The sequence below is a fragment of the Neolamprologus brichardi genome, chromosome 12 (assembly GCF_056152115.1).
Source record: "Neolamprologus brichardi isolate AB-2024 chromosome 12, ASM5615211v1, whole genome shotgun sequence".
Taxonomy (NCBI): domain Eukaryota; kingdom Metazoa; phylum Chordata; class Actinopteri; order Cichliformes; family Cichlidae; genus Neolamprologus; species Neolamprologus brichardi.
Genome location: NC_142115.1, coordinates 12,326,983 through 12,347,251, shown reverse-complemented (window position 1 = coordinate 12,347,251; position 20,269 = coordinate 12,326,983). Strand labels below are relative to the sequence as shown.

Sequence of the window (20,269 nt, the reverse complement as noted above, 5' to 3'; positions counted from 1 at the left end):
TTGCCCACAGGTTTGATCTTCCTTTCATGCTCGCTGCGTAGCCCAGGGGAATCCTTTATGCATCCTTGAGCTCCATGTTATAATAGATGTGGCTGCTCAGAGTTAGTGGTTTGGCCTAATATTGAACTTTTCTTGCGCTTCCCCCACGTGTGGGAAAGAAACCTTGACCATCACACTGGTGTAATGGATTGGTTTAATATTGGAGAAAACTAATTTCTTCTTTCTTTTTTTAATACAGACACTACATTTCAATCCTGGAAGATGCCACCTCAAGAGACTCGCACCTATTCAGATGAGAAAAAGAAACCACATGTGGTAAATATTTATTTGATGTTGGTGATCCAATCACAGCTGCGGAAAAGTGCTTTTCATGCTGTATTTTTCAAAAATTGATCGCATTGAGTCAATCCCTTTTTGAGTCATTTTTGGCAAAAGTGACTATTATATTTCCTTTATTTATCTGGGTAAAAAGTGTCACTGACATTAAAAATGAATTTTCAAGAGTGATGCGGCCAAGATGGCAGCAGAAATTGCAACAATAGTAACATCAGTGTTCTATAAAGATATTTTTTAATGGGCCAGAAAAGACTGATTTGATTCTAAAGTAGGTACAATGACACAGAGTCATAAAGATGCTGCAAAACAAGTCATTTTTCATTTTATATCTAATCACTTTATAAATTCTGTTGACTATAGCCTAGTTCTTATTATAAGGAAAAATATTGCACTAATAAAAACACATAGAAACATCAGAAATCCCTCTTTGGCAGTTGATAGCTTTTTGGCACAACACTGGCCCACTTGTCAACCAATCAGCATTCAACCAACGCACGGCGTCATCCACATCGAGCAATGTGCAGTTGGGACTTTGGAGGACTGCATGGCAGTTGGCTGAAAAACGCTTTCTGTAAGCTGTCCGTAGGCAGATACCTCTGCAAACACACACAATCACAGTACCATAAATGAAGCATCAGCCACAAGCCAACAGACCAGCCCTCTGAAACCACTGCGAAGAAACACTGGAGGGGAAAAGTGAAGCGACTATTGTGGGGGAGGTGAAGTGAGGAGGAGAAAGAGCATATTTGGTCTTAGCTGCAGTAGCTGATTCTAGACGGGTATAAATCACTGGTCTTTATATGTTAAGCTTTGATCTTTTTATTCAGTCTTTTTTTTTATAACTTATTCAGATTTACTCTTGGCGAACGGGGGATTTATTCTGATTGGGCTGGTTTCTTCCTGCCTCTAGTATTTTCATAGCAGTCCACACTTCACATTTATTACTAATATCACTCTGCAGTTGCCGAAACAGGATGTTAGTTATTCCATTATTCGGTTTACTGGATTAAATATCACATGAAATAACTTCACGGGGTGAAGTAAACACAATCCAAATGATTTCCTCAATTGCCGTTCAGTGTTTGCACACCAGTGGACTCATTTGTAACTGCGTAACCAAAACATTCATCTGCTCACTTCCAGCTCGGTTTATCACACTTACACAATTGTTAATTGTTGTTTGCTCACAGTGCTGGAGCCTCAGCAGAATCGTTAGCTCCTTTCAGCGCTGTGCTGAGCAGATACTTCAGCTCGTTTCAGCATTTAAACTTAAACTGATACTGTGTAGAGCTTTGCCAGATGTGACACAGGCATCAGTGGTGTCCAGAGGAGGAATCCTGCCGGTGAATTTACTCTTTTGAATGTTTTTTCTCTTTCTTTCAACAACTGTTGGATGGATTAATACAGCAATAATCAGTTGACAACAAACTTCAAGTTTTACAAACAAAAATACTAGATACTAGATTTTCTAAAAGGGTCAGAACTGGGGAATAGAAGCAATGGCTCAGTTCATAAGGTCTGACCAAATGCATAATGTGGGAGCCCATGTAAGACTTTAAAACTACTATGTTTTTAAAAGTATTCTTGCTTTTATTAGAACAGTGGAGAGCAGCGTGAAGGATGAAGAGGAAGGAGACATGCAACAGGGAGCCACAGGTCAGACTTGAACCCAGGCTGCTGTTATAAGGCATAGGAGCAGATGCTCAACCACTGAGCTAAACTAAGGTAGGCCCTAAAATAATACATACAGAGAAAAAACCCAACAATCATATTATCCCTATGAGCAGGCACTTGGGCGACAGTGGGAAGGAAAAACTCCCTTAACAGGAAGAAACCTCCAACAGAACCAGGCTCAGGGAGGGGCGGGGCCATCTGCCACAACCGGTTGGGGTGAGAGAAGGAAGACAGGATAAAAGACATGCTGTGAAAGAGAGACAGAGATTAAAAACAATATGATTCAGTGCAGAGAGGTCTATTAACACATAGTGAGTGAGAAAGGTGACTAAAGAAGAAACACTCATCATGGGAATCATGGGAATCCCCCAGCAGCCTACACCTATTGCAGCATAACTAAGGGAGTATTCAGGGTCACCTGATCCAGCCTTAATTATATGCTTTAGCAAAAAGGAAAGTTTTAAGCCAATTTGTCTCCTAAATCCAAACTAGAAGCTGGCTCCATAGAGAGGGGCCTCAAAACTGAAGGCTCTGCCTCCCATTCTACTTTTAAATATTCTAGGAACAACAACTAAGCCCGCAGTGTGAGAGAGAACTGCTCTAATGGAGTAATATGGTACTATAAGGTCATTAAGATAAGATGTGGTCTGATTATTCTAGACCTTGTATGTGAGGAGCAGGATTGTGAATCAAATTCTGGATTTAACAGGGAGCCAATGGAGGGAAATAAATATAGGAGAAATCTGCTCTCTCTTTCTAGTTCCTGTCAGTACTCTTGCTGCAGAATTTTGGATTAACTGAAGGTTTTGGGGGGAGTTTTTAGGACATCCTGATAATAATGAGTGACAGTAGTCCAGCCTAGAAGTATGCAAAAATGCATGCATTTCCTTCTAATGATGCTGCCTAGAGGAAACATGTATAATGTAAACAGATCGGGTCCTAGCAGGGAACCCTGTGGAACTCCATAATTAACCTTAGTCCGTGCAGATGAATCTCCATTCATATGGAGATTCATATCGGTTGTCATAACTCCCAAGGAGGCAAGAAAAACTTCAAATCAACCATTTTTCACACCTCAGTTTGTTTGCAGCCTTTAAACCTTAGGCATGGACTAAGAAGAATTTTAAAACATTTTTCTCCTTTACAGAGGAATTGTATAAATGATACCAAAATGTCAGAAAAAAGACACCGCCTGAGACAAAAAGATCACCCCAGCACTCCTCAGTGCGATTATTTTGAAGCTCTCAAAAGAGCATTTAAGCATTTTATCAAGGAAAAACAACATCTGGAGAACATGGTTGAACAAAAGCAAGCGGAGGAAACTCAAGTGACAGAGAAGCCCAGAGAAATGCAGTGCAAACTCCAAAACATGGAAGAAATACATCAAGAGACGCAGTGCAAGCTCCTCAACATGGAGAAGAAAAACAAAGGGCTGCAAGTTATGTTTAATGAAGCGCTCCCAAGAAATACACAACTGCAAAAAGAAAGGGAACAACAGGAGACAACAAACACAGAACTGTAGTGAAAGCTTAAAGAAAAACACCAAGGGATCCAGTGCAAGCTCATCACACGGAGAAGAAAAATGAAGACCTGCGAGGGATTTTTGATGATGTGCGCCAAAGAAATGCATCACTGCTGAAAGACAAGCAACAACTGGAAACATGTTCTCCAAGACTTTGAGAAGAAAAATACAGAATTACCAGTATTTTACAACAAAGCAAAAGACAAAAACACTGAAATTGATGACGAAAAACAAGAATATATCAACAAAAATGCAGAACAAAATCCAAGCAATGGTGAGCAAAAGACTTGCAAAGACTGTATAACCAAGTACAGCACACAAACACTGAAATGGAAGAGGAGAAGCAACAATAAAAGAAAAAACACAAAGACCTCCAGTGTACGTTTCACGAACTGCAGACATCAAGAGTTACTGGCCATCCATGACAAAGTAGAACAAAAAAAAACAACCAAATGCACAAGAAAAAGAAAGTTTAAGAAGAAAAATAGAAAAAAAAGAAAGAATAATTCACCTTAGTTGGACAATTGGACATAAATGGCGATTGTGGCTCAAGAGTTGGGAGTTCGCCTTGTAATCAGAAGGTTGCCGGTTCGAGCCCCGGCTCAGACAGTCTCGGTCGTTGTGTCCTTAGGCAAGACACTTCACCTACCGCCTACTGGTGGTGGCCAGAAGGGCCGATGGCGCGATATGGCAGCCTCGCTTCTGTCAGTCTGCCCCAGGGCAGCTGTGGCTACAACTGTAGCTTGCCTCCACCAGTGTGAGAGTGAATGGGTGGATGACTGGACGTGTAAAAGCGCTTTGGGGTCCCTAGGCGGGACTAGTAAAAGCGCTATACAAATACAGGCCATTTACCATAAATAAAGTTTCACTTTAACCATTTGCCTTCATTTTATGAAGAAATGTATGCGTTAGTGTTGACAAAAACAGGAAGGGGGTCAGTTGGAGCTACATATGAAGGCCTGCGATGTGTGGGGGGCTTTCACAATATGAGGAATAATTCCATAGATTGTGAAATTAATTCAGAATTAGTCTGTAGACCATGGATCTTTGAAACACGTACCATCGCATGCATAAGAAAACTATGGATAAGAAAACCCCAAACACACAAAATGGAAGAATTATTCAAAGTTGGCGTATATTAACTTAAAATCTGACGCACACCTCCAACACACTCTACATGTGTTAGAATGTTTTGGTTTGAGTGAACGTTTAAACACATTTTCTTGGTTGCAGCTGGTGGTTAAATGAGAATGAATAGAAATGCAGACGTAGACGGATGATGAAAAAATGACCCAAAGTGGATGTTTTTCACTGTAACTGAGCAAAAACCATGAAAAACAGGATTCGTCTCTAAAAGCTTCTACCTGACATCTGGGTGTCTCCTGAAAAGCAGTAAAAAATCAAAAAACAAAACAAAAAACATCATTGCCTCTTCATCTCAATGTCTAAAAAAACTCTCCTAATAGTACTTTTAGACCTAACAGAAGCTTTTGATACTGTCAATCATTCTATTCTTTTATCTTGTCTTGAACAGTGCGTGGGCATTAGAGTAGCTCTTGACTGGTTTAAATCCTCTCTGACTGACAGAAGTTTCTCTGTTAAAAGTGGTGAGCTTTCTTCTTCTGTGGCTTCTCTCTCCTGTGGCGTACCTCAGGGTTCCATTTTGGGCGCTTTTAGGTTTTCTTTTTTATATATTGCCCAGGCTGTCAAGTTTTTAGAAATTTTGATCTTTTCATTGTTTTGCTGATGACACCTAGATTTGTTTTCTATCAGGTAGCCGGCATAGTATAGCGAGGATGGGAGTGATGTGGAGTTTTGAAAGAGCTGAAGGTGAGAGATTGACTCCTGATTGAGACCAAATTATTGAGGAAATAGTCCAAATGTGACAAGATAAAGCCATGGTAGCTGTAGCTCAGGAGGTAGAGCAGGTCACCTACTGATCAGAAGGTCGGTGGTTCGATCCCTGGTTCCTCCTTCTGTCAAGTATCCTTGGGCAAGATACTAACCCCAACTTGCTCTCCGATGCATCCATCGGAGTATGAATGTCGTTAGAAAGCACTAACTGTAGATAAAGTGCTTGTGAGAATGGGTATGATTGGGTGAGTGAGGCATGTTGTATAGAGTGCTTTGAGTACTCCGTGAGAGTAGAAAAGCGCTATATAAGAATCAGTCCATTTACCATGGCTTCTTTAAACATCTGCTTGAAGAAAATTTAAACTTTTGCAACATTTCTTAATTGGGGAAAGCATGATTATCCAACCTTTGCAATTTGGAACTGCAGAAAATAACCCGCTGCTCTGCCTTTACCTGAATATGATATGTTTGGTAACCCTCTTGACTTTTCATCCATCCACTAAATTTCTTAACCATTTATCCAATTCAGGCTTATTGTGTGCTAGAGCCTATAGCAGTTTTTGTAGAGTGAAAGGAGGGCCACACCCCAGACAGGTTGCCAGTCTATTGAAGGGCTGAACAAAAACGCACACACACACAGATACACACACACACACACAGATGCACACACAGTTCTGCGGCCTCCCCTCCAAGGCGCACAGAGCCATAAATCCTGTCACAGTTCCCAGACAAGTCTGGCCTTTGCTTGTCTTCTCTGTCACTCTGACTCATCCAGTGTACACAAAACTGGGGAGCCCGGACTTCGGCAGCTCTGTCTTCTCCTAATGTCAGTGGGGAACGTGTGCAAGAGAATGTAAATATTTGATTAAATATGTATAAGCTGGGGCGATGACAGTCCTTTGGGTAGATCCTGTGCATCTGTGAATGCATTCAAGCGAGCAGCTTGATCAGAGCAATATGAGGAGAAAGGAGAGAGAACGGATTGACATTTCTCCTGCTAGAGCAAACACTGATGGGGCGATATGCGCGAGATAGCATATTTACATTTTACAGCCTTTGAGACTGAGTATAAAACGTCAGTCAACATTTAGTCACTGAGCCCGCTGATTCTCACTGAAGAAAATGTTTGCGCTCGGGAAATTATCTAATTTGCCCGTTGCACGACGGAGTCTTGTGCATGATATTCTTGGGATGACTTGAACATGTGCAAGGTGTTAACCAGTTCTTGGATCATCCAGCGGCGGCTGACACTACCTCAAAAGAGCGTCATTAATTAACATGCCATTATCAGAGCTGAATGCTGGCTGGGGGAGATTAATGCTGAAAGGAGCTGCTAGTGGATTAAAGGTCACATCCTGTATGTTAATCAGCCAGCACCCCTGACCCCTGGAAGGAAACACAGTAGAATGGGCACATTATTGCCACCTGGCTGGGCACCAATCATTACCGGGATCAAAATGGGGGCCGTTGCTCTGGGCAGACACAGACAGTGAATGGATGGGATGTAGAGGTGCAAAAGAAAGGCTTTGTCATTATTAGGCCCTTTGCCCAATAATGACAGGAGAGATACAAATCTGCAAGTGTGAGATTATGGTTGAAATGTTGCACTTGCAGTGGTTGAGTCAATCCTTTATGTAGAGCAAAGGTCACAGAGTGCAGTGCTGCTCCCAGGCAGCAAGTAGAACTGGTGTTGTGAAGTTACACAGCTGCACTGAGGCATGAGTTCAAGTTTAGGATATCACTATCACAGAGTTTTGGTTTTCTTTTCTCCAAACAATAGAATCAGTGTGCATCTTACACATAATCTTTGGTGTATATGGCGTAGTTTTTTTCCCCACTCCTTTACAGTCTCTATGGACACAAACACACAAAGACCCTGTTCAAGTCTGCTACTAACACATTGCATCCTCAGTGTGAAAAAGCCTTGAGGACTTTCCAAGGTGGATGGATTAATTTCTGGGTGTTCAAGAGAGAACGCCAGCAGGCTGGATTGGCTCTTCTATATCATATTTCTGCAGCCCACACACACACACACGCACACCTCCCACTCTCCCACATCTGACACGAATCTCTCAGATCGGATGTGACTCACTAGCTCTGGCAGTGTAAGACTAAATTCTTCTTCTGTTACTCTCTCCTATAATGTCCACTCAGCTCTTTCCACTGCCTTTATTTTATTTTTTTACTCTTGTAGTCACCCACAGCAGACTTCGCATAGTTTTACAGGAATTTACACACAGTCAAAGCGAGGCCTTCACTATATTTGTATGAATGCCATTCAAAGAAGCTGTGGTGTATTTCATTATATCATCAAATCCCTAAATCTATTAAATCCCTTTTCATTTACCAGAAGATGACAAAAGGCGTTTCGGCAGAAAGACACTTGAGGGTCTTTGCTAAAGGACAAAAATTCAGGTCATGTGGAAAAAGGAATACTCGAAGTGGATGCTCAGGGAGCGACGTAGATGCTTACAGAGCAGCAGCTATTCTCAGAGGACCCGGTATTCCTGCATCAACGCTTTCCACGATGCAAGGCTTGGTTCAATGCTCGTTTGATGGACTATTTTCCCTCCTTCCTAAGCAGGGCTGTGTACATTTTGACCTTGATGTCAGCACAACCAAACAGAAGCTGCTGAATAGGATATCACCCTCTTCCTCAAGGACGCATATAGCAACATCCTCCTTTGTGTGTGTGTGTATTCATCTATTCTGTGCACATTGTTCCTTGCAAAGTACTGCTCAGATGTTTGGTTTGGTTTTGGTTTTATTCTTATATCATATGTGAGCATGTTTGTCTTTTTTTAAATACATACAACAGCACAGGACATGGACATGACACGTTGGAAGGGGGATAAATGGTGGTGGTGGGGGGTAGTAAGATTTAAGTAAAATCAAATGACATAAGAATGCAGTATCAAGAACAACAATAAACATTATCCTGATATATATGTTTATCTACACATATATACCCACAAATATAAAAATGCAAAGCTGCAAACATACCGATATATATAACAGATTTACATACATACATATGTGCCTGCTTATATAGGGACACACATCTGTTTACACACGGATACAGATGCATGTGTTTGGATATGCATATCGATACTGAACTTCAAGTTGTGAATGTTAGACAGAAAGCGCTTCTATGAGTTAATGAGACATGTGAATGCTCAAAAGCGTTATATAAGGAGCATTACATTAATATGCAGCAGTTAAGCTTTCTTGCTTTAGCTTTTTTGACCCAAACCAATTTTTTTTTTTATTTATTTATTTTTTTTTTTACCAAAATGTCATAAATCTCACTGAAGAGAAATCTTACAAACCTTTATGGTTCTTTAAATCCATAGTGCCACCATCAGGTTAAGCTTTCCATTTCCACTTTAGTTTATGACCAGATATCTGTAAAATATATGCTTTGGGCTTTTTACTAATTAGCACATATTAGCATCCTAACACACAAGATGGCAAACATGACTCCATAACATTAACAGGAGTTTTGTTTGCCAGTATTAACATTTAGTTTAAAGCACCATTGTGCATTAGCATAACCTCAGTGCCACTAGCGTGGTTATAGACTGATAATAGTGCTGCATGCATTTGTTTCCACTGTACTATTAAATAAAGTGAACTTCCACCTAACCATGCAGTTCCTCACTGCTAAATATAGAACAGTTTTTATATATTTTCATATGTTGAGCATTAGTTAACGCAGTGTTGTTGTTTTCTTTCCAATTTCACCACTCAAAGTTCCTCTTAGAGCTGGTGAAGCTACAAAATAAAACTTCGCTAAAACATTGTACACTACCTACCCTGAATGACCAACAAGCTAATGTAACAGAAGGGCTAAAGGCTGGCAGGTACTAAAACCTGAGGGGAAACAAAAAGAGTAAGTACTGAGTATTACCCTTTTTCTACATTAGCTCTGTGAATGCCACTGTTGCTAATGTTACTGGTGTAAATAGTAGACTGTTTGCTGAGACATTAACAGCGATATTAAGTTACAGACTGAGGTTAACATACTCGGCATCAAAGCTGTGTTTACTGTTTGCTAGCTGCTGAGAACACCTCACAGATGCTTGTTTTCCAATCAGTTTGAAAGCAAAAAAAACATTCATTTTTCAGCATGTCTAACAGTCCGGTAAGATCTGAGCGTTGAGGAATATATCTTTATCTCTTTTGTTTTGTTCAAGCCAAACAAGCCAAAAGTAAAAAATGAAAAATTAAAAGAAGAAAATAAACAAAGATGCAGGGAGGCACGTTATAGGCACCTACAGATGGGAGTGGAACTGTTAAATCTGTGTAGCTGTGTGGAGCAGCTAGCTCAGTCTTCCACTGGCCTGTCAGGGCCTGAGTCCTGCTGCATTTCCCAGAGGAGCTACATCTGCATGTCTGGAGAACGGTGTCTGTTAAAAGAAATGCCCCCTAAGGCTCACTGTATATTACAACACAGAGGTGGTAGAGTAATACGACAGATAAAAGTGTTCAGGGGTGAAATTCAGTCAGCTTCATTCTCTGAAAAGTTAGAGTTGCTTTCCCACTGCAAATACCTCATGCCAACAGAACGCGACCCTGGAGAAGTTCTCTTAGGGCAATTGTGAATTCTTGACTTGACACAAGGAGTGAAGTCCTCAATTTTGTGATCAAAGTCCAACGTTTACTTAGCTGACACTGGAGCAGCTGAGAGAGAGAGAAAGAGAGAGAGAGAGAGAGGGAAAAAAAGGGGGACTTCACAAGGATTTCATTCTGTGTCTCTGTGGTTTGAGTGTCGAGCTTCCTCCTTTTCAGCCACACTGCTAAAAAGCTACTCCCTCAGGGCGACTTACTCAGCCTGCACAGACACTGCCACTATCTTGTGATCTCCCTGCAAAAAGCACATGAAAGATATACAAACACGCACACAGACACACACACTCACATGCACAGAGTGAGGGATGTGTGTCAGAGATTACTTCAGTCGCAGTATCTACTATTGCATTCTATTCTTATCTCTCCGCTGTTATCAACTCCCTCTAGACCGTAAGCACTGTTAACATTTCACCTCATTTCTAGTGTAAAACACTTCCAGGACTTATTTTCGTTGTCACGCGGCGTGTTTTAATTCCAAAAACTCTCTGTTAGACTAAAGAACTGTTTGCTGTGGCTTCACATTTTCAGTCCAACCTTTTGGGATCACTTTCAAAATCCCAGCACTGTTTATGGTACAGCACGATCTCGGGCATGAATGAACCTGTACTCTTCCAGTTTATCACCGGCATTGCTTATGAATTAGGTGAACCTTATCAATCATTTACGAGCCTCTCTGTGCTGTCATTTTCTTAGATCATAGCTCCCAGCGTCGTCTCGCTCAAAGAGTGTACGTTTGCACCTCACCGTCGACATGCAAGAAAAGATCCAAGCTGCTCCATGTGACCATGTGGGAAATGCCAAAAGAGTCAATTTCCAGCATGCTTACAATCATGAGTTGGAACAATGTGCTGAGTAGTATTCTGTGCTGTATATTGAGCACCACCACCACCACCCGCACAGCTCACTGAAGTAACCCATCCCCCAGCTGAGACATTTATGTGACTACATTACAGCAACGTCCCATCCCCCCACTAAGTGAGCTTTTCTGAGCAGGTCCCTGGGGTGGGTGTCAGTGTGGAAAGCAGACCTTTTTCCCTGTCCATGGGATGTTATTGATGAGGTAAGGTAATGGATCCCCCTGCTGTGCTCACAGGGCCACTGAAGATAAATCAGACAGTGGGTAAGACCCAACCAGCCATTCCACCTATCTCCACACTGAACTGCCATTTCATTAGCTTTATTTATGGGGGTTTTGCACTCTTCTGAAACCCTCCCCTCTCTGTCCTCCCACTGAAAATGCTGCTATTTCGCTTCGTCCTTTAGTGCTATGGCAACCTATATACACCCCCACCCCATTCTTCCTCTTCTTCTTTTTTTTTTCCATCAAAATGGTAGTATTTGACCTCCCACACATTTTTCCTAGAACTAGTGCTAGCCTCAGTCTAGTTTATGTAAAAGTCAGCCTACAGCCTGTTATCTCACAGTGGACAAAGGGCTGGAATGGAAAGTGAAGGACATCATGGGCTTTTTACATTAGATCCAAGTCTATAGAGCTCAGCATTTCCTGCAGAGCTGTATTTGAGTTGGCTGATCAGCAGCAATTCACCTCTGGGCTTACAGCTCTCCGTGTAACAACAACAACAAAATAAAAAAGCAGCCACTTGAGTAAGAAAAGAAATTCGTTTTTGGAGCTTGCTGGAAAGGACTAGTTGAACTCATGTCATCATCACAGATCAAATGTAATATTATGTTTTTTTCTGTCAGAAAATGTGTCCAAAATTGGAAAGCAGGCACAATTCACTGCTCGAGCTGAATGAGCTCACTTCTACGCCCATGCCAGCAGAATATGACACTGATTCTTTGTAGCTTTTTCATCACTATTGCTTCTTAACTGCCAAGGTTTATATCACAACTTTGATAGCACGCTTAGGAAAGTCCACAGCATCAGGAGCCGATTGCATCTGTACAAAGCATCAGTGTTATCGCTGTTCGTCCTATCTGTTGATTGTAATGCATCCAATCAGAGGGCTGCTATCTATGCTGACTGATATTTCTGACGAGCTTTACAAATGCCAAACCTCCATCCATATGCAAATGTATAATATATGCTAAACCATGTGTCTATCTACCTATGTACTGAAAATGCAGTGAATCATCACACATCCTCCTCACATCAGTTTTCCATTGAATTTTTTTTTTTTTTTTAACTTCCTTTCATGGTGAACACTGATCTCATGACAGTCCTTCTGGAACATGTCCATACAAGGTCCACTTTAGTGTACTCCACATGAATCCATGCAACCTGACAGATGGTTGACTGAGCTAAGCTCCTGCAATTTTTGACTCGAGCCCAGTTCCATCGGTTGACTTGGACATTGGACAAGTGTGAATATGCCTGTCACACCCACACCAGCCAGAGGAAATTCAAGTATGATTTGTCACATGAAAGCAGAGTGTGCATCATATAGATGTGTTTTTACATATATCTCTATCTATCTATCTATCTATCTATCTATCTATCTATCTATCTATCTATCTATCTATCTATCTATCTATCAAGAGAGAGAGAGAGAGAGAGAGAGAGAGAGAGAGAGAGAGAGAGAGAGAGAGAGAGAGAGAGAGAGAGAGAGAGAGATGGTTATTTCAGTCAGGGGTTGAAATCACATTTCTGCCTTGCACAGATTTAAACTTGTACTCCAAACCAATATCTGTGATTTCGTTTTTTTAAAGCTGCTAAATTACATGGATGCATGATGTAACAAAGACACAGAGCACTATCCAACTTTGTATTACATGTGGGCAAGGCTGGAAAGATTCCTATTATGTCTCAGCAGTGAGATTTAGTATACACATGATCTTGATAAAAGGCAGGAAAAGAAAAAAAAAGAGAGAGAAAAAAGTGTTTGCTGGCTGTCGGCCAGGTGTGGACAGACTCAGGAAGTTAAGCCGGAATTCCAACAATGCAGGCAGTCGTTAGAGTCTTCAGCGAAGGTGCTGCCATTTCTGCTCTCAGTGCTGTCTTTGTTGTGGCGGCGAGGAGGCAGTTAGGTGAAATGCTGTGGCTGTGAATGCATTTCAGCCCTCGCTCTGAATTGTAAAAACCGCGAGTGACGTGTGAATGATACAAAGCAAACAGTGGCATTAAAATCAGGCTCCTCTCTCGCGCCAGCGTCCAGGGGGGAAAGATAATTTTCCCAGGCTGTTTGACTCGAGCCCAGTCGTGACAATAATAAATGCCGGCGGTGACAGGATGAATTATGCCTCAGCTAAAAATGTACATCACAGCAATAGGAAGAAGCTGGCATGTAATTACACCGGAGATATAAATAGCGACACATGCCTCAAAGTATCCATCACCTTCATCTAGAAATCACATTAGAAATGGTACACTCGATTTCAATTAGAGATGTTTTTTTGTATTTGTTTTTATTTCTATTTATTAGAACAGACACATTCCCAGATTAACTGTATTTGAATCCAATTAGTTTAAGCCTAAGTGAACATTCCTTAAATACTACCCATGAATGCACTAAAAAAAATACAAATGCCAGAGTCTAATAATGTGTTTCTAATCGGCCACGGGTTTTTGAAGGATGGCACCATGCGGCATGAGAGTATTTGAATTTGTAATCAAAGCTGATCATTCAGAAAGGGGAGCTCCATTAATCTGGCAGACTCCGGATGGCGGCCCATCTTTTAAGAAGTGCTGTTTTGATGAGGATTTTCCCTCCAGCCTCTTCTCACTTCTAAAAGGCTTTCTACGCTGCTGCTGTTTTCACCTTGTGTGTCTCTGCGTGCCAGCGATGCAAAATGTGCTTCTGGATACACCAACTGTAGCAGTCTGTGTACAAATGATGTCACCGTGACAATGTCACACAAGTGCAAGATACACAACTTTACAGGTGTGCAGTTGAGATTAAAAAGCAGGTCAGCTCATACTGCTGATGGTCTGATCTAAAAGAAAGAAGAACTGCACATTACACCCCCGGCTTCTGCTTCATTCATTTGTTATATGTGTAACTCCTTATTTGCAGAAATTTATCTGGTGATAGAAAGATGTGGGCTGAGAACTCAGTTGAGTTGTGGCTGTTGTAATGCCATCACAGGATGGTGCTTAGTTGATGTTTTATTTCGTAGCGATTATGGATGTCTGCAGTGCATCTGCCAGCTGATTGCCTTTAAAATCTCCAAAGTCTGCTTAGTTCATGCTCTCACCCCTGGTGGTGCCTTTCATGTGGGCTCTGGATCTACTGAAGCAATCCTTTAGTTGCACGAATAACTTGTAGAAAAGATACCCCAGAGGATTCAAAAGTGAGCTGCTGAATTTGCTTTGCATTCAGGAAAAAGCGCACCCTGTCCAGATTTATCAGTTGTGAGAATTTGGAGAGAAAGGCAAAGAGAGTGTTGTGTCCATTTGGCCTTTGTCTGGAGCTTTGTTTAACATTATGAGGAGTCTGGCTGCAGATAAAACACAGCTGTTGACATCAAAACTGGCAAGTGAGAAACATTTGCACTTTATCAACAAGCTGATAAATTGGGCATTGCAGATCTGGGAGAGATTGTTCAGACAAACGGCTGGGTCCAGAAAACCCAGCTGAAATAAACAGTTATCTCTCCTGCTCTGTGATGGCTGAATGAAGAGATGGTGGTTATACTGATGGCTAGAGGGGGTCTCCCAAACCGCAGAGCAGAAAGAAAAACACAGGGAAGAAAGAAGAAAGGAGGAAAAAAAAAACAATCCCAACTGACATCATAGGAAAGGCTGCTGCTTAAATTTAGGGCGAGATAAAGCCTGGCTGGAGTGTGCCAGATAGTTATATGGCAAATACAGGTTGCCAAGGACTTGTCCAAGTGAAATAACACAATAAATAATCATAAAATTAACTGAAACTTACTACCATAGACTGTAAAAACCAGGATTACGTTTCAGCAGATTTTTTTTTTAATGAGCCCAGCTGATTGAAAAACAACAACAACAACAACAAAAAAAAAAACACAAGGCAGCCAGACATTTTCCACAAAATCCTCTCTGTGACTCAAGTAGATGCAGCATGGGTGGTGACTTTAGAAGCCAGTGTGAAGTAGAGAAAGCAGTTTCAGATCATTTGCAAGGCACCGGCTTCAGCAGAGTCATCAACTCAGTTCACAGCATGGCATGTTGTGATCTCCCGAATACTATCCTTCAATGTTAAGTCAGTGTATTCACAGCTTGTACTTCTCCATGGGAATCAAGCAGCACAGATGTAGACTTCCTGGAGTTTTAATGCTTGGGTTGACCCCCTTTTTTTGGAGGCTCTGGGTTCATAAAGGAGCAGGGAGGGGTGTAGCTGGAGAGGGCCAGTGCGTTTGAGTCTAATGTGTACCAATAAGTCCAGGATAAGACAGAAATTCTTGTGGACTGTTTGTAGAGTGTGTTAGATTATGATGGAAATTTAAGCAGCTGCACTGTGTATGCTTTATACATATATATTTGTTAATCACCTAAATAGCACACCTACAAATCTATTTGGAAAATTAATCATAACATTTTATTTACCAATGAAAATGAGTCATGCCAAATTACTATCATTTTGAATATGCTGTGGGCATGGGAAATGTGCAGTGCTTTGAGTAAAGAGGAGGAGCGAGAGAGCTTATGGACCTATTGAGAAAGACAGAGGCGGTTCAGCCCTGCTATGGTCTCAGCAGCAGCAGCAGCTCAGGGAGTAGTACTAGACCACTGTGTTGTGCAGGAACAGGCACGACGTATCTGAAAACCGCTAGCGGATTAAATGAAAACGAAAACTACTCTTTCATGTGGATTAATCCCGGGGAGAGACGTTCAGTCGAAGCAAGAAGACCTTTAAGCGAAATTAGACCGAGTGACGAGGATTGGGACGTTAGTCACAGTGCGATAACAACACCGAATGATTTCTTTTGCCCCGCCGCTAAGGTTAGTTAGCTTTCATTGCTCGCTGTCCATTGGTTTGGGGGGGGGGGTGGGGGGTCTGTTCTGCTGTTGGATGACGGGGTCCGGCTATTCTTTGGAGGAGAAACAGCAGTATTGACCTTTTCGGGTCTCTATGCTGTGCTATAGTTACACGGTCTCCGTCAGACCTGTATGAAATTAAATGTTTTAGCGGTGTTCGGCTAGCTGGTTACCCATCTTGCCACAGTAGTGCTAGTTGGCTGGTTATTCCCAGCTAGTTAATTATTGTATAAATCCGGAACACGTGCTACATGGCTAGGCTAGGCTAGGCTGGCTAATGGCTAACCAGGGCTAGCTTCCCAAGCTAGCTGTCAGAATGACCGAGTAGCCAGCGCCAGTTTTATTCAGCTGAATTAATCATACACTGGTGGTGATTCGTTACTGACGCTATTCCACACACAACACGACCAATATCCGACAATATTAGTGATTGTCAACTTTTTACTATACGGTACCAGAAAATGGGTTCAAGCTAAGTCATTTAGCCTGCTAACTTGGCTATGCACAATAGCGCCCGGTTTGCGTTTGTAAACACTGGTTGTACATGAAGTGAACGTAATGCGCTGAATCGGCTTTAGCGGGGACGCATTGGTTTGTTGTCAGATGGCTGATAAGCTATATTTGGCGTGCAGTAGGTTTGTAAGCAGCTTGATGTCAAGTCTCTAAAAACAAAAGTAAAGAGGGACTGTAGGGAGTTTGCGTTAGTGTTTGGCTTCTCAACATTGCTGCTGAGTGAGTATACTTGCTGGAGTTGGACTGGGGGTTTTGGACCTCTGTGTATTTTCCGGTAAACTGCATTCCTGTCTCTACAGTCAGTCTATGTAATGATAGTCCGTCATAAAAACATTCAAATTTTAGTGGTTCTAAGTAGTTAATCGCTATTGAGACACATCTGTTAATTCTGGTTAAATCTGTTAATTCTGCAAAGACTGAAAACACTTTGGTTGGATACCTAAGGTAGTGAGTTACAAATAGTTTAAAAGACGTTTTCCTAATATTGAATGCTAGGGAGGACGTTCAGCTCGATGGTGTCCTTGTTGTCTAAAGTTATTTGTTCTATAGTGTATATCTTCAACTCTTGTAACACGTACTGTAGATAAAAGCCGATTATCAGCAATCAAATAATAGTCATTTGTCTTGTGAAATTTGTGTTGCTGTGATTGTTCCCTAAGAAACACAAACTCATATTTTGTCTCATATCTTACTTTTATGTGCCTACGTTTGAAACGTGTGCGAACACACAATTGCGAACATACATAGTGGTATGGTAATGTATATTTAAAAACTTGCAAACCTTAAACTGTAACTGTCTGGGTATCTGGGATTAAATGATGTATTTACTGATCTGTCCTCTCTGGTTATAAAACAGGGTTTTCCCCTGGATATAGTTTGACTAAGTTGGTAAGCCACTTTGATGCACTTTATCACGGATGACCAAAGAGTCAATGCATTTCCCTCTTTCCATTAGTACATAGATTATGCACGTCACCAATGATAAAAATAGTGATCTGTGGTAAGACCACAGGTTTGTAGCAGAGCTAAAAAAGTTGGACAACAATATGATGAGTGTGTTTGTGTAATACCTTATCACAAATGAATGAAATGTGTTTCACTCAAAATCAATCAGTATTAAATGCAATCCATGTGTTTATTTTGCATGTCTTATAGCTATTCCAGTGCTTTATAACACTTGTGTGATAGGTTATGCTAAACAACTGATTGCTTTAGATTACTTCCTGTCAACTGAAACATCTAACTTTATCAGCAGGAAGTTTTCCCATTAAACATCTGGTACAGTGCACAAGTCAAATTGGGACAAATTTCCATAATATCTAAAGATAGTTGGAAGATAAATAAAGGGAAAAACCCTCTGATTTCTTTTTCACTCTGATATTTATACATCAGATCCCACCCCTCCCCCAACACTAGCATGGTTTAACCAGCCATTAACCACCTACTGCTCCACATTGCTAATTAGCATAAGGAACATGAGCACATGGGTAGTTAGGCTATTATGATGTATGTGTGTGTGTTACTGAAGCTATTTTTATACACATGCTCTTTATAGCAACAAGGAGGGTGTTTTGTTACTGAAAATGGCTAATCAGCTGTTTAGTTTAATGCCATTTTCACCACCAACGTTGGCTAATGTACAAATAATGTTCCTGCAGTTACCAGTAATGATGAAGCAATCCCTCAGTTTCTCCGCCATAGCTTTTATGTAATCTTGTGATTGTCTCATTCATGTAGTCATCCTTGTTTGTCTGCATTTACATTCATGTATTGGATTGAAGCCCACGCTGTTGTTAAAGTAATGACAGTAATGGCTGTGACAGCAGGTCGGGTGGGGGAAATATTGCGCCGGTACTGCGTCATGACACCGTAATATGTTATTCCGGGGGCTTCAAGCTAAGTATTATTAGAAACAAATATCATTTTCCTAAGCTTCAGCCCTCAATTTTTCTGGACAGCTGCATATTAAAATCGGTTGGACTGGACATTAAATGTGCTCTAGTACAAATTCTGTGTGATGTTTGATTGCGCAGGTTGTTTAGCTTATTTAGTACATTAATGTAAAATCACTCGATATTACAAGCAGTTATAGTACTTGTAGACACTTGGTGTGTGATCAGGCAGGCTGAAAAGCTTTTAAACCTCCTAATAATCCATAATGCACTCAAAATCAAAAATCAAATTCTGATGTGAATCCTCAAAATTGGAGTCTGTATTGCATAGTGTCAGGATTGTAAAGAGTTAAATCTGAGTGAGGCGATATCTCCCCCTTTTCCAGAAGGGTAATGGGGGCAGGAGATAATCCCGTGCTCTGCATGGAGCCTCAGGGAGACCGTTACACTGCTAGTTCAATTTCTTCTCTTATTAAGAAACACAACAGAGTTATGAAACCAGAAAGGGGAAGTTCTTGCTCATTTCATTTTATTTCATTGTGAAAGATGAATCCTTACAGTAAATTCTTGTGGGAAGACAAAGCACATTGCATCGTCATAAATCAAAGATTTCCATTAAAATTCCAAATGTCTTTCTTTCATAATAATAAATGTCACAAGTTCTTTATTTTTTATTTATGTCACCATTAGCTGCCTCTGGTATAGCAGGTAATCTTCCACAAACAACAAAATATACCATATACAGGAAGAGCATGTGCAACACATCTAACTCTTGTAACTAAAATCGTATTCTAGATGAGTTAAAAATGGTGTTATAGTCAGAGTAATGTGAGCATTTGCAGTACATGCATAGTAAAAGACTGCCTCAAATTTGATTACATTTTTTTCTTTTTTTGCATTTGTTACATTTGAACTGTCAGATCAGTCTTGAATACACTCCAGACAAATACATGGTCAGCTGGACACCCGATAACAAACTAATGTTCTGTTATACTACTTTGAAGTCAACTTGTTCATGCGTAGATGTTGCAATGTACTGTAAATTTTCTATAGATTTTGCATGGTTACCCCCCTAAATAAACAAACAAAAAACATGAACATCCACATGGATCTTTGCAATCAAATGTATGATGTATGATGTAGAAAGTATATAATGAATGATAGAGACTTGGGTGTAGTGCCTAAGCATGTTTTTAATTTGGGGAAAGAAATATTAAATATTTGCCAAAACACCTCAACTGGGTGTTTTGGCAAATAGGCAACACCATGGTGGATATGGTGAACCCAAGTGAAGCGATGCAGAATACCTTTTTGTAACTCAAATCACGACGCGTGTTTAAAAGATTTACAGACCTAACCACGTCTCATTACAGGCTTTGCCTTTTCCTATGCTATCATCATAAATAAGAATGTTTTTAATGGCTTGCTGGTTAAATATATGCTACACTGGCTCACTGTTCCTTCTCGTGGTACATATTTGAATTACAGGAAAGTACGGCCTGGTTATAGTCCAATTTTAGTTGATATTTCTTCAGCACAGTGCACACAAGTTTTGAACTGAAGTCATAGCGGTTGTTTCTTCACATTCTGATAGTGGATTTAGCACAGCATGCATATTAGGCAAAATAACATCTGTCTATATACATCCTAACTGCTAGCTTTATATGCTGTATGTCTTCAGACTTGACCAATCCTTGTAAAAATGAAGAAATGTACAGATATGTATTCATGCACATGTATGAATGTATGTAGGTAGGCAAATGTAATTTTTCTTGATTCGGACTCAGTTGAGTGTCCTTGGTGCTCTATAAGGATTTTATTTGGATTTTAGAAATGGTATTTGTAGTATGGGAACAACACTTGCCTTGTACTTGCTTTTTGTTGGCCAGTGTCAAACCATGCATATACATTCTTAATCATATGTTAACAGCTTACTAG

At 40.7% G+C, this 20,269-nt stretch overlaps 1 protein-coding gene across 4 annotated transcripts in view; it reads left to right on the top strand.

Moving 5' to 3' along the window:
* Nucleotides 1–15,649: 15,649 nt before the first annotated feature.
* ncor2 (nuclear receptor corepressor 2) overlaps nucleotides 15,650–20,269 on the top strand; it is an 88,766-nt gene continuing 84,146 nt past the window's right edge. For all 4 annotated transcript variants that reach the window (XM_035913089.2, XM_035913087.2, XM_035913088.2 and 1 more), the window contains exon 1: nucleotides 15,650–15,890. The gene's annotated coding sequence lies outside the window, so the exon portion shown is untranslated. The remainder of the gene's footprint in view (nucleotides 15,891–20,269) is intronic.